General features: G+C 47.1%; 2 protein-coding genes across 10 annotated transcripts in view; one reads left to right on the forward strand and one right to left on the reverse strand.

Moving 5' to 3' along the window:
- Positions 1 to 3,525, reverse strand: part of CEP44 (centrosomal protein 44) — a 68,046-nt gene extending 64,521 nt beyond the window's left edge. For 2 of the 7 annotated variants that reach the window (XM_068278781.1, XM_068278783.1), the window contains exon 1: positions 3,382 to 3,523. The gene's annotated coding sequence lies outside the window, so the exon portion shown is untranslated. The other 5 variants (XM_068278782.1, XM_068278785.1, XM_068278780.1 and 2 more) reach the window with 4 other exon arrangements.
- FBXO8 (F-box protein 8) overlaps positions 1 to 13,624 on the forward strand; it is an 84,363-nt gene that overhangs the window by 1,299 nt on the left and 69,440 nt on the right. For 2 of the 3 annotated variants that reach the window (XM_068278789.1, XM_068278790.1), the window contains one exon: positions 3,384 to 3,679. The exons of the other annotated variant lie outside the window; for it this stretch is intronic. The gene's annotated coding sequence lies outside the window, so the exon portion shown is untranslated. The remainder of the gene's footprint in view (positions 1 to 3,383; positions 3,680 to 13,624) is intronic. 3 annotated transcript variants of the gene reach the window in all.

Here is a 13,624-nt window from a genome sequence, read left to right on the forward strand (position 1 = left end):
AGGGATGAGGTGGCAACCCTTAGATTGTAAACCTCTGGCAGGGTCATCCCTTCCCAAGTGTAATCTACAGGATTATGTGCTCCTTTCCTACGGCAGCCTGCACTTTTAATACTGGTCCTACCTAACCAACCCATATTGCATGATCATGTATTTTATACCATTTGCCTTGTATAACTTTGTTCTGTGTTGTATAACCTTGTTACGTCTGTCATCCTTGTATCATTGTATATATTTATTGTCCAGTGCTGCGTAATATGTTGGCACTTTATAAATACAATAAATAATAATAATAATAACAACTTAAGATGCTAATGAGTTGCTGTTGACATAATGATGGCTGTTGATAAGTGGCTACTGCTGGCATAAGTGGCTACCCTTCACTCAAGTCCAGACCCATGTATCTGTTTTCCCTGCTCTCCACCGGGACTTCTGTGGCCATTTTCCGTTGCCCCATAGTAATTACTATAGGACTACAAAAAAAAAATAATGTCTGACATTTTCTAGTGCATACTAAGTATCCACTCCAGCGGCCATTTCTTTCTAGTTCTATACTAATTCCTATGGGACTGCAGGAGAGCGGAGGGGGAGACAGAGTGGTGAAACAGGTTGGTCCTAAACATTGCTGTCTGCAGCACCACAGCAAAGGCTGCATTCAATGAAAATCTCACAGGAGCTTTTGGGGCACTGGAAAAGGCTTGGCGGGCCGGCATTTGATCAGCCATGATCTAGGTCAGTGCTGGCCCTCGGGCTGTGTGCGGCCCATCATGCACTAGAAATCTGGCCGACCGCTAGGTGGCCGGATTCCTCTTAAAACAGTTCCCGAGATGAAAAACTAAAGCTGGCCATTCACTAGGCCGATTCACCGCCGATCGACAGCAGATTCGATCACTGGGATCGAATCTACTGTCAAATCGTTAACGCTAAATTTCGATCTATTTTGTCCCGAAATAGATCGGTCCCGTCGATCGCTCGATGCGGGAAATTACCGTCGTTCGCCCGCGGGTAGGGAGCGCGTCGCTAGTGGCGTTCGAGTGCCCGACGACCGATGCAATACAGCTGCAATACATTACCTGCTCCGCCAGTGCGACTCCCCAGGTCTCCGCTGTCTTCTTCTCCGCGCTGGTTTCCGGGTCCGGCAGGCTTCACTTCATCCTGTCCCTGCAGGAAGTTTAAACAGTAGAGGGCGCTCTACTGTTTACTTCCCCCAGACAGGAAGAAGTGAAGCCTGCCGGAGACCAGACCAGAGCGGAGAAGAAGACAGCAGAGACCAGGGGAGTTGCGCTGGCCGGAGCAGGTAATGTATGCAGGGGGGGAGGGGGGGGGGGGGGTTTAGCGGCGGCAGCACCACCACCACCACAGATTGTGAACGGTTTCAGGCAGAGAGGCATCTATCTGTTGGTCGAATCTGATGGCAAATGGACCAGTTTATGGCTACCTTAACTGTAACAAGTAACTTGTCTATATATCTTATATAAAGTTTAGATAGTTTACACAGCATATCTATCTGCAAACATATTTTATAGAATATGATTATTTCTTCCTGTGATACAATGACAGCAGCCATGTTGTTTGTAAACATTACACAGAGGAAGGCTTATCTGCACCATCAGCACTCAGACTGAAAATAACCTAATCCTCCCTCCTCCCCTCTGCATCTGAAATCTCTGGCTAGCTCCTCCTCCTCCTGCCCAGACTGAGCTCTCGTGAGCCCTTGCTACTGCCAAGGCTCTCTGAAAAACTGTGGGTGGGGCTTTTTTTAGTTTATAGGGAATTAGAGTATTAAAACAAAAAAGTATTTGGCTTGAGGAATGCCTTATAAACAATAGGAAAGGAACACAATTATGCAATGAGAAAAAGTTCATCTCGGATCCACTTTAACACTCACCTGATCCCCACTTCCGGCGTCACGTCTCTATAGCAACAGGGCATCACAAAACATGCCGTTGGGACGTGGCAGCATATTACACACTGGCAACCAGCGTGTAATATGCCGCCACGTCCCGACGGCGTGTCGTGACGCCCTGTTAACATAGAGACACGACGCTGGAAGTGGGGATCAGGTGAATTTTAAGCCTCGCTTATCACCCACTCACGACTCTGCAAGGAGGGAGGAGGGAAAATACTTTAGAAATGTGGTCCACAACATGCAGCCCAAGCCGCGTAAACTTTGCCCAGGCCTGATCTAGATGCTAGGCTAGTTTAGGGGACCCAGCAGAAAACCTTATAGGGAAATTCCACTAATATGATTGGGTGGACAGTACCCTCTCAAGCTGCTAGGTTACAGGTAGGTTGTAGTAAACTACACCCACACTATTCAGCCAATCACAATGCTTTATGCTGTAGTGTAGTGTGCTGTGATTGGACAAATGTTTTTTATGAGGTTTCCTGCTAGGTTCTCTAAACTAGGCTAGCACCAGAATGTAACTTTTATTACAGTACCTGGGCAGTTCAGGTTAACTTTAAAGGACATCATTGCCGAAAGGCTCTGGTAAAAACTGAAGCTGTACTGAGTAGGGGGCAATAATCAAATACGCATCGCGCCCCCCGTTCCCCTCTGTCCCCTGCCATTCTCCTTCGGTCATTCCAGTTCTCCTGGGCGACTCCAAACCCGGACATACTGCGGTACCCGTGCGCAGTATGTTAGTTCTGCTCACCTGTGGCCGTGTAGTGAAGTCACAGGAGAGGAGTGCCTACTGTCCTGTGACGTCACTCGGGCGTTCCTGTCCTGTGACTTCACTACGCGGCCACAAGGGAACAGAACGGATATACTGCGCAGGGACGGCGCAGTATGTCCGGGTTTGGAGTTACCGAAGTTGCCCAGCAGAACAGGACAGACCGGAGAACGGTGGGGAACGGAGGACTGGGAGCTGCGGTGAGTATATAATTATTTCCCCCTACTCAGTACAACTTCAGTTTTTACCAGAGCCTTTTCAGTTCTGGTATACTTTCAAATGCAATAGCAGTTATCTGCAGCACCTACACAAAATGTTTCATAATATATCCAGGTAATCCTGTATATCTAACAAAATGTTCTCACACCAAATGTACATGCATGATCTATCCAATTCCACAACTGGTATTTCACTCACCTTTCAGCTAAACGTACTACTTTCTATGTTGTGAAATGATATGGGTGAGGGTTGCATTCTTTTGGCATTTAATAGAAACAGCAACCATCCAGTCTAGGCTTGCTGAATAACACTAGCTCTTCACTGCAATCCACCACTTTCCAAGCTCACTTAGATCCACTGTAGCTATCAGTGACACCTTGCTGCAGCCAATCGTGTCAGCATATACATCACATCCTGGCAAAATGAAAATAAAGCGCTGAGGTTCAGCGTACACACTTCCTGCATCAGCCCTACGTGTCCTGTCACTCACAGTGCTGCTGGAAGAGCCAACATGTACTCAGGCGGTGTCTGATGACGTCACGGCGGAGCTGCCAATCACCAGGAGTTACCCCAGCAACAACATTAGTATTCCCTCGGTCTACACGAAAGCTGCAGCCAATGTGTGTCTGGCTGGGAAAGGTGAACAGTTTTGACCCAACCACCTTCTCGTAGCTCGCTGACATCAAAGTCACGTGATTGGGCAAAGAAGTATCCAGTGGGAGCCCAGGAAGCTGACAGTGGAGGAGAGTCAGTGGGCAGCAGGAGAGGATTCCTCTGATGGCGTCACTGTAAGTGTCAGCTGCTGTATGTCATCTCTCAATGTTGGTGTATGTATGGAGACGTGTTGCTGTGTAGTGCGATGCCAGAGTGACTGTGTGCTGGCACTGTGCTTGCATTCTGGGCTAGGCTAGACAGCAGGGACCTGAGCTCACCCACCAGTATTCATAGTTATCTACAGTGTTTCCAGTCTGCTGTTCTGTCCAACTAGCTCAAGTTGCTATACTAGTAGGAATACTAATATTACTTTACAGTGGCTTTGTTTACTTTTTGTAAGTTGTGTACATGCACTGTATATAATACAATGATTACTAACTACCCCATAATGATGGTCACATAACCATCCAATTGCATATAGCTGTTTTCCAAACAATTTCTTATGTTTTTGAAGAACTAAACTATTGTGAATAATAGAAGAAAAAAAAAAGCAAAATTTGTTATGGTAAACTGTTAGTGGATAGTAGAAAATACGCTGTTAAGTGGTGCTCAAAGAGGTCCTGGTCCAGTCACCTTTTTATGTTATAGCAGTGTTTCTCAATCTGGGGTCCGTGAACCCCGTGGGTCAATCGGCAGCTGTCAGGGTGTCCCCCCAGGGGCCACAGACAAAATAGCGGATCTCTCCCCAGGGAAGAAGTGTCAGGCAGGGCAGGCAGTGTTGGTGGCATGGGGCCCAGCAACCTAGCACCGTTTCCGCGTTGACTCCTGTTACCGGAATCTCCTCCTGTCGCCGCCTCACGTCCTGTCGCCATGGTTACCTGGCGGCCTCTCATGAAGTCAGAGTTGCTGCCAGAAGTAACCATAGCAGGAAGACGCGGCGAGAGGAGTCTGCGCAGGAATGGGGCTATGTAAAATTATACTGGGGCACTACCTGGCTATCTACGGTATACTGGAGCACCTCTAGCTCACTACACTGGGGCACCACCTGCACCTGGCTAATCTATTTTGGGGCACCACCTGTACCTGGCTATCTAATCTGGGGCACCTATAGCTCGCTACCTATACCTGGATACCTATATGTGTGAAACTATACTTAGCTAGGACAGGGGGTCAAGAAGTGACACAGGGACCTGGAGGGGGACAAAAAAAAGGCACAGGGGGGAACAGAGGGAGAAAAAATAGGCACAGGGGAAACAGAGATAATACAGGGAGATGAGGTGACAAATGAGGAACAAACTGAGGTGACACAGGGGGGCAAAAGAGGCTTAGGGAGAACCAGAGTGGGACAAGAGAATGGATTTGGGTCAAAAATGGACATGGTTCTTATCTCATTTGTTAACCAGAGACTACCTGTATTTAGCTAGTATTTGGCTCCACCCACATCATGTAATGGCCCTAGGTACATTTTGCCTAGGGATGACTCACAAAGGGGTGCACGTACTGAAAAGGTTGAGAACCACTGTTATAGTAATTATTTCAATGTGCTGCCTAAGGTGGCTACAACTGGGCATGGCCAAGCAAGTTGCTGGATGTGGCTAAATCTGGACATAGCCACATGAAATAACTGCTGTTGTACCTTTCTACAGCTCCTCTGCCCTGTCCCAGTATGCTGGTACCTTACAAAGTTTGTTCCCCCCCCCCCCCCCCCCCGCTCAAGTTCCCAGTAACTCTAAACAGTGTTCCAATCCCCCCCCTTATAATATTCTATATTTCGTTCTGTTATAGTACTCTGCTCCCATTATGATGATTGTCTCAGTATATCAGTATAATGATCCTCTAGTATTTTACTGTAATGCTTCTCTTCTTAAAGTAATCCCCCCCCCTCCCCTCCCCTCTTTCCACTTTTGCGCTTCCAAACTATGTACCCACTTATAGGGAAATGGAACCTTTTTTCTTTTCGATGCATGTTTAATTCCACAATTGGGCAGTAATGCTTGGTGGTGGGGAGGGTAAGGGCCCGCTTCCACTTGTGCAGTGGGAATCGCCGGGGAAAAAATTTGCGGGCGGATGCGAATTTCGCATGCGATTGTATGCAAATTTGAATGCGCATACGATTTCGCATGGATGACTATGTATGCGAATTTAACCATGGCAGGGCCTGTGTGCTTTTCCATTGTTTCTATGCGAAATTGTATGCGAATTCGCATACCAAAACTGCATGCGAATTTCCTCTTAAATACATTGGGCTCTAGTCTCAAAGACTTCCCGCATGCGGTAAAGTACATGCGGGAAGTTTGCAACCAAAATAACGTCAAGTTGACATTCTCAAAATGTTCCGCATGTTTTTTCCGCATGCTGTCGCCGAACCCGGAAGTAGCCGCCGGCGGGGAAAGGAGGATCGGAGCAAGGCTGCGAGGGCACCATACAGCTTCAAGGGGCTGAGGGATGCCCCAGGTGAGTAAAAATCATTTTTTTATTTTTAACTTAAGTATCCCTTTAAGGGGCTGTGCTTGCTGGACTTTAATTTTTTTTTTTTTTAAACACTTTTTCATGCGACCTTTTTACCGCATGATTTCCACATGAATAATCGCTGTTTCCGCATCTTTTTTCCACATGCGGAAAATATTAGTGAATGTGGAAAAAATGCGGGGTTTACCGCTGGCGGAAATATAGCTGTAAAATTTTGCGGAAATTTTGGCTGTTTGTGAATAGAGCCCATAGTCTATGCGAATCTGCATGCAGGAAACGCATGCAGATTCGCTCTAGTGGAAACAGGCCCTTAGTCTTTACATCCTCGCACACGTGTACAAGGCCTAAGCCTCATTGTTCAGGAGAAAAAAAACTGCTATAACAAGACAATATTTATCCAATACTCCAGTGTTATCGGTAACAATATTTTAAGATAATTGTGTTATACACACACACCTGTCTTTTTTTTTTGGGGGGGGGGTAATATTTTACATTACTTTATTCTACTGCCAACATCAATCCTATTAAATCACTGTCCTGAGTTGATGTGCAAATTTAGTTTATTAAACCTGGCAGCAAAGTGATCACAGATGTAGTCCTTTTTCGATAGACCTTTATTGTCTTATGCGGTATCTGGAAAAGTCATACAAGCTAGGACTTTACATTCTGCTACCATAACAGATACAGTGAAAATGGACATGTCTGAACAGTTCCTATAAATAACATAGAATCTGTTGATGCATCTGTTTATATGCTTGTCTCCCTTCTAGAATACAGTCTGTTATTAGCTCTAGTGTGAAACTAGCCTTACATTCTTATATTGGTAAATAATAAAATCGTTGTTTTTGTTTACATAAATGTATTGTTTTCTAGAAGGCCTGGACTCCTGGGTAGCTTTGTAGTGTTATTAACCATAAACTTTAAAGTGTACCTGAGGAAAACCTCGTGTATGAAAGCGCATACTCACCTAAGAAAAGGTATTCTATAAAGGTTTCCCACACTGTCCTCTGGTCCCCCGTTGCCGAGTGCGAATCCCCGAAGTTTACCAACAAGGGTTAGTCAGTAGGAACATCAAGTGTGGCTGTACTGCCTCTGTGCCTGTGCAATAGTGACTCAGTGCTACTGTGCAGTCGTGGCCATGCTCATATCAAATGGCCCTAATGTTAACTACCTGCAGTCCGCCGCAGTATAAATCTACGGCGGGCAGGGGGCACTGCGGTTCTGACCAGACGTAAACTCTACGTCCCGTTCACCACGCACCTCCGCCCGTCCCTGCCGCTGTCGCCGCTCGATCTCCGCCGCAATGTGCTGCCCTGCCGCCTCTGTGACGGCAGAGCACTGTGAGCCGGGCAGGAGCCGTTTTCATTGGCTCCTGGCCCTGTCATTCATGTAAGCCGTTCCCATTGGCTTACATGGAGTGAAAGGGTCAGGAGCCAATGAAATCGGCTCCTGACCGGCGCACAGCGCTCTGCCGTCATAGCGGCAGCAGAGAGAGCAGCCTGCGGCGGGGACAGAGCGATGTGACTGGCGGGAGCGGCGGATTTTAGCGGCGATTCATCGGGAAGCGGCGGTTTATTGGACCAGCACCCTCTGATCCTTAAGGGGGCAGAGGGTGCTGGTCCCGAAGTGGTTAAGGAGGGTCCCTGCAAACGAGGGCAGGAGCACCCAGGAAACCCCTATAGGACACAGAGGCTTTCCTCTTTGGAGGTAAGTACTTCCTTTTTAGACCCGTGCTTTGGCTTGGGTTTACTTTACGGTAAATTGAATGCTGCACCTGTATGTAGTCCTTTGTTGTTTTTGTCGCAGATGAAAAAAAAAAAAAAGATAAAAATGCCAGGCCATTAAAGGGGAACTGAAGAGAGAGGTATATGGAGCCTGTCATGTTTATTTCCTTTTAGACAATACCAGTTGCCTGGCAGCCCTGCTGATCCTCTGCCTCTAATACTATTAGCCATAGCCCCTGACCAAGTATGCAGCAGATCAGGTGTTTCAGTGGTTCAGACTTATAAGTCTGATCTGACAAGACTAGCTGCATGCTTGTTTCTGGTTTTAATCAGATACTACTGCAGAGAAATAGACTAGCAGGGCTGCCAGGCAACTGGTATTGATTAAAAGGAAATAAACATGACAGCCTCCATATACCTCTTACTTCAGTTCCCCTTTAAAGAAAACGACATTGGTTTGTTTACTTTCTAACTGCAGAAAAGTGTCTGAGAAAGTTGTGACACCAGCAGTGCATTGTGTCAAACCTTGATTTCTTTCCTATTGGTTATCTGATTGGCCAGTGTTGGGGTAGGAAATTTGAATACAGCAGCAGAGCTAATTCCTTTGTTAGCATTCACCTCAGCCCATCCAGAGCAGTGTGACTGTGGAGTGTGCAGTGCTGCTTTGTGGAGAACAGAAGGTAAGTGGCTGTCCAAGGGTGAAGAACAGTCTGTATCTGCTGAGAAGCACAGGAAACGCAGCTTTTCCTGTGGATGGCAAAATGACACTACATTCCCTGTTATAGCAATGTATACAGTCTTGGGAGTGGGAGTAACCTGATGAAGAATATTGTTCCTTCTTCTATGTCAACTAGATGGTCTTTGGCCCTTTTCTTTGAGACCCCTTTTACACTTGCCTTGCAAGTATGCATTGCTCTGTTTTACCACAAGGTAATGCAAGACAATGGAGCCTAGCACACTTACCATGTTATGCTGCACTGCAAGTTCCCGTTTGGCTGCCGAGCAAAAAGACATCGCGGCGCAATTTAAATATGTTGGCAGTGTGCGTGAAATTATATGAATACAACGGGGAAACCCGGGAATCCTAGTGACGTACTTCCTGTCCAGCAAGGAGTACGTCACTGTGGAGTCGGAGTCGGAGCAATTTTGGGTGCCTGGAGTCGGGGAAAAAATGCTCCGACTCCTAATGAATTTAGACTGTAATTAAAATAGATAATATGATAAAATGTTCTGTTTCTCAGATAATAGTCATCATAAAAATGTATATTTATATATACAGTAATAGCTTTGCTTAGTCTACAAAAATGAAATAAACCAATCAAAATTAGTTACTTGTGCTGCTTCAATAAAGCAGTCCCCGTATTTTTAAAGTCAGATATACATATCTGACTGTACAGTATATATGATGTGTACACAGGAATCTCTTATATATACTAAATAACATCTATGCTGTAAGAATAAAGCCTGATATGTAGCTGTGTCACTAATAGAGATGGTCAATGAGATGGAAATAATTCTGCGTTGATGCTGATTTATGCAAATGTATGCACTCTTTGCTCATGAAATCAAATAATTTGATATGTTGTTAAAATTTGCTTTGGTGACTAAAGGGTACCTGAGACGGATGAAAAGAAAAGTTTTATACATACAGTGGTTTGCAAAAGTATTCGGCCCCGTTGAAGTTTTCCACATGTTGTCATCTTACTGCCACAAACATCAATCAATTTTATTGGAATTCCACGTGAAAGATCAATACAAAGTGGTGTACATGTGAGGAGTGGATCGAAAATCATACATTATTCCTAACATTAAAAAAAAAAATAACTGCAAAGTGTGATGTGTGTGATTATTCAGCCCCCTGAGTCAATACTTTGTAGAACCACCTTTTGCTGCAATTACAGCTGCCAGTCTTTTAGGGTATGTCTCTACCAGCTTTGCACATCTAGAGACTGAAATCCTTGCCCATTCTTCTTTGCAAAGCAGCTCCAGCTCAGTCAATTTAGATGGATAGCGTTTGTGAACAGCAGTTTTGAAATCTTGCCACAGATTCTTGATTGGATTTAGATCTGGACTTTGACTGGGCCATTCTAGCACATGGATATGTCTTGTTTTAAACCATTCCATTGTTGCCCTGGCTTTATGTTTAGGGTCCTTGTCCTGCTGGAAAGTGAACCTCCGCCCCAGTCTCAAGTCTTTTGCAGACTCCAAGAGGTTTTCTTCCAAGATTGCCCTGTATTTGGCTCCATTCATCTTCCCATCAACTCTGACCAGCTTCCCTGTCCCTGCTGAATAGAAGCACCCCCAGATCATGATGCTGCCACCACCATATTTGACAGTGGGGATGGTTTGTTCAGAGTGATGTGCAGGGTTACAGTAGTTTTCCGCCGCACATAGCGTTATGCATTTTAGCCAAAAAGTTAAATTTTTGTGTCATCTGACCAGAGCACCTTCTTCCACATGTTTGCTGTGTCCCCCACATGGCTTGTGGCAAGCTGCAAAGGGACTTCTTATGCTTTTCTGTTAACAATGGCTTTCTTCTTGCCACTCAATAGTTGTCCTATGGACAGATTCCCCCACCTGAGCTGTAGATCTCTGCAGCTCGTCCAGAGTCACCATGGGCCTCTTGACTGCATTTCTGATCAGCGCTCTCCTTGTTCGGCCTGTGAGTTTAGGTGGACGGCCTTGTCTTGGTAGGTTAACAGTTCTGCTATACTCTTTCCATTTCTGAATGATCGATTGAACGGTGCTCTGTGGGATGTTCAAGGCTTTGGAAATCTTTTTGTAGCCTGAGCCTGCTTTTAAATTTCTCAATAACTTTATCCCTGACCTCTCTGGTGTGTTCTTTGGACTTCATGGTGTTGTTGCTCCCAATATTCTCTTAGACAACCTCTGAGGCCGTCGCAGAGCAGCTGTATGCGTACTGACATTAGATTACACATAGGTCCCCTCTATTTAGTCATTAGCACTCATCAGGCAATGTCTATGGGCAGCTGACTGCACTCAGACCAAATGGGACTGAATAATTACGCACACACCACTTTGCAGTTATTTATTTGTAAAAAATGTTTGGAATCATGTAGGATTTTCATTCCACTTCACACGTGTACACCACTTTGTATTGGTCTTTCACTTGGAATTCCAATAAAATTGATTCATGTTTGTGGTAGTAATATGACGAAATGTGGAAAACTTCAAGGGGGCCGAATACTTTTGCAAACCACTGTACCTGTGGCTTGCTCCAGCCCCCTTCAGGCCAATCAGTCCCTCGCTGTCCTCCTCAACCACCTGCATCTTCTGCTATGAGTCCCGGTAATTCAGCCAGTCAGCGCAGTCTGGCCACGTGCTGCTCCTACAGCTAGGAGCATTCTGCACCTGCGCAATAGTGCTGCGCAGGTTATACGCTCCCGGCGGTGGAGTGTGTGCATGTGCACTACGCCAGAGTGGCTCAAGTACCTGAACTCATAGCAGAAGATCCAGATGGCGGAGGAGGACCGCACGAGACTGATTAGCCTGAAGGATAACTGGAGGAAGCCCCAGGTATGTATAAAACTTTAATTTCATCTGTCTCAGGTTTACTTTGTTACACAGTAGTACTATACTCCAGTGTTCTCCCCAGGCCAAATTAGGTGGGCGGGCCGCCCGGGTGATTTGAAACCCCGCCCGCCAAAAGTGCGGAGGAGCGCTCCATTGTCTGCTGTCAATCAGCGCTCTGCTCTCGCACAATAGCGAATGCCGTCGCTGAACCCTGCAGGAGCGCTCCTCTGCCTGCAGTAATTGGCTGGCTGGGCGGGTTGTAAGGGGGCGGGGCTTATTCGGCGCGCGGCTGGACGTCCTACACTGTCGGTAGTAGTGTGGGCTAGGAGAAGCAGGAATGCCCGCTGCGTGCACAGCCAGCATCTCGGGCAGTAGATAACAGTGTCACTGGCTCCGGGCTCCCTCACACAGAGCACCAGCTGCCTGAACCATGCTGTCTACTCTCTGCTATGCCGGACATACTACTTCCTGTTTTTGTATGCGTGACATCGCACAGAGGAGAAGAGGCTGCTGGCTGGCGCTCTAGTGTCTGAGAGAGCCTGGAGTCAGTGAGGCTGTATCTACCATGCGGCGGGGGCGAGGTGAGCAGCAAATCCTTTCAACTAGCCCACCAGCGGTTAGACTCCAGTGAGCTACCCTCCCGTCTGAGCCAACCTCCCCACTAACCATCAGCGTCTGGCCTGACCCCCCCCCCCCCCCCATTAGATCACATCCTGCCCTCCTACCTACACTAGCTACCAGCCTGACCACCTACCCACCGACCTCACCAGCCTGACCACCTACCTACCTACCCACCCACACCACTAGCTACCTGCCTGACCACCTGCCTACCCATCCCACTAGCTACCAGCCTGACCACCTACCTACCCATCTCACCAGCCTGACCACCTACCTACGCATCTCACCAGTCTGACCAGTTACCTACACACCCACCCCACTAGCCACCAGCCTGACCACCTACCTACCCCGCCCATCCCACTAGCCACCAGCCTGACCACCTACCTACCTACCTACCACACTAGTCTGACCACCAACCTACCTACCTACCCACCCCACTAGCCAACAGCCTGACCACCTACCTACCACACTAGCCTGACCACCAACCTACCCACCCCACTAGCTACCAGCCTGACCACCTTACTTTAACCCCAATAGCCACCAGCCTTACCACCTTACCTACCCACCCCCTAGCCACCAGCCTGGCCACCTACCTACCAACCCTACTAGCCACCAGCCTGACCACCTACCCACCCACTAGCCACCAGACTGACCACCTACACACCCCACTAGCAACCAGCCTGACCACCTACCTACCCATTCCACTAGCCTGACCACCTACCCACCCACCCCACTAGCCAACAGCCTGAACTACTTACCCACCCACGCCCTTTTCCACTAGTTACGATCCGCTTCAGGAAGTGGATCGCAGCAGTGTTCCTGATCACCGCGATATCGCGGTGCTCATTTCCCACTAGCATGTGTCGTTTTTTTCCGAATCGCAATCGAGCTCTGCTCCTGGCAGCTATATGGCGCAATCACGGGTAGTGGAAATTGTAGGTTGTGTGATCGCATTGCGATCGCGCTTCCTAGTGGAAAAGGGCCCTTATTTGCCCACCCGGCTACTTTTTCATGCCACCCAGCTGAAAAAAAATTCTGGGGAGAACACTGTACTCTACATATGCACTACCCACAGAGCTGCAGGGTCTCCACTGAGAATGTTGTGCGCATTGAACACAGAGGTGTTGTCTATCGCCCATAAACCTGGTTCAGATTGTGCACGAAGAATGTGTATTAGAGGAAGAATCTCCTTATTCCCCTGCAGAGTACCTGCACATCACTCTTATCTGTACCCACAGTTACATTGCCTAGGGCCTGATAGATGTTCTTTGTTCCGGTCTGTACCTTTTTCAAGTACTCTTACCAAGGACTAGTTTTAGTCTATGACTAAAGAGAATAAATATGGCAGTCTATATATCCTTCTTACTTCAGTTGTCTTTTAAAATTCCTAAGCGTTGGCAGTTAAGAGACGAATTTCAAGTTACAGACTTTCAATCAATAAGATTGTAATATGCAAATTAGAGGAGTCTGAGTCGGTGGAATACTAAACTGAGGAGTCTGTGGATTTTGGTACCGACTCCACTGTGGGTTGGGGAGGGGGGCGAGGGAGGGGGCGTTGGTTTATGCATATGACCGTGTCGGCACACTCTGCCACAAGAACACCAGACAATGTAACAGCAGGTGCGCACATAGTGTAAAGAGTCTCTTCAGTGCTGGAAAATAGCTGTACTGGCCCCTTACTTTGAACACTTCCTTCGACAGTTCCTTTGTATTCCACGTTTCAGTCTGACAGGT

The sequence above is a fragment of the Hyperolius riggenbachi genome, chromosome 1, assembly GCF_040937935.1.
Source record: "Hyperolius riggenbachi isolate aHypRig1 chromosome 1, aHypRig1.pri, whole genome shotgun sequence".
Taxonomy (NCBI): Eukaryota; Metazoa; Chordata; class Amphibia; order Anura; family Hyperoliidae; genus Hyperolius; species Hyperolius riggenbachi.